Raw genomic sequence first — 1591 nt, forward strand, 5'->3', positions numbered from 1 at the left:
TGCTTGGTTGATTCCTCAGCTGCATCTCTTGGAGCTGTCTCCTGAAACTCACTGATCTCACCCACCTGTCCGAGGCCTCCACCCTCCCCCTGAGCCCCTGACCCACACAGAGCCAGCAGCAGCAACAACAGCAAACCAAGAACAACCCTCATTGTCCACTTACACGTCTTCACAAAGGTACAGTGGTAGAGTCGGCCTGTCTTATGTAGTCTCCAAACTTCAGCTGGCTGAACCAATGGGAAAAACAACAAGTGTTTGTGTTTGATAGTTTGAGTCAAGGCCTCAGATGATTCAATATGATCTCTGTGCTGCTGAGAAAATACAAGCTGCTACAGGCTGCTTTTAAACCTTTGGTGTGTTTACGCAATCCACAATACTTTGCTAGGTGGAGGGAGATTGAAGTGGCTAAGACAGAGGAATATCCATTTCAAGCTGCAATTGGGGAAAAGGCTTCACTGCATAATTTAACTGATTTGAGAAATCTGTGGATTTGTTTGCCACTTAAGTTGTGGAACAAGTTCATAGCCCAAAATGATTTAAAAGAGGCTGTCAAAGTATTGAGATGGTCAGTTTATGACCCAGATTTTGCACCTGATAGATTAGATGTAAGATTGAAGGAGTGGATGGCTCAAGGCTTAACGGCATACTGTACTTGATTTCATCACATGTCAATGATGAGTTTTCAAAATTGCTCCATGTGGTTTATTTGACATAAACACCCATGAGTGTTCAACAAACCATACTTATCTTCCACTAAATTTATTATGATGCAGATCTGAATGCAGGTAAAATAATACATTTAGAGGACTTTGTTGCCTTGGCTGACGTGTAGCTCTCCTGTTATTTTGTGGCTGTTTAAGTAAATGAAGTATCTGCTATTTATGTTCATGTGCACAGACTGTTCATTGAAATGAAGTTGAATATTTAATGCAATCTCTAAGCTTTATGCAAAATGAGAAACACATATTTTTTCCAAGCTTGTATCCTCCCACTGAAGTACTCCAAAGTCTGTGCAAACACTTTGAGGCAGAACTTTCATCACTGGAGGGCAGTATTTCCCTGCTGTATGACATGTATCAGCTGTAGTAAATCAAATGGTAACAAGTGCTCATGATAGCAGGTGTATTCATATTATCTCTGTACTCACAAAGACATACACCGGCACATATGGTTGACTGACTGATGACTGATGAAGTGGGGGGCACATTTTATTGTGTTGATTTGCAATATGACCGGAGCACCATGAGAAAACCCAGAATTGAATCCAAACAGTCACAGTATGTAACATCAGTGTAGTTTATTCTTAGTTTCTCTGTGAAGACCTACACACAGTGAGAGCAGACACAACTTCAATGAGTATCTGATTTACTTAAATGTTTTCATGTGATGACTCAAGAGGGAAGTCAGATTCAGATATGATATACAAAGTAAATGTACAGACATTTGTCTTGGAGGCAGCAGTGCAGAGATATATCAGCGTCTTCTAAAGAATCACAGTGTATTCAATAACAACAGAGTTTGTGACAAGTCAATCACACATCAGCCTGAACAACATCTTTACAGTGTGAAGAGAAGAGAGCCACTGAAGGTG

Source organism: Epinephelus moara, unplaced genomic scaffold (assembly GCF_006386435.1).
Source record: "Epinephelus moara isolate mb unplaced genomic scaffold, YSFRI_EMoa_1.0 scaffold4114, whole genome shotgun sequence".
NCBI lineage: Eukaryota > Metazoa > Chordata > Actinopteri > Perciformes > Serranidae > Epinephelus > Epinephelus moara.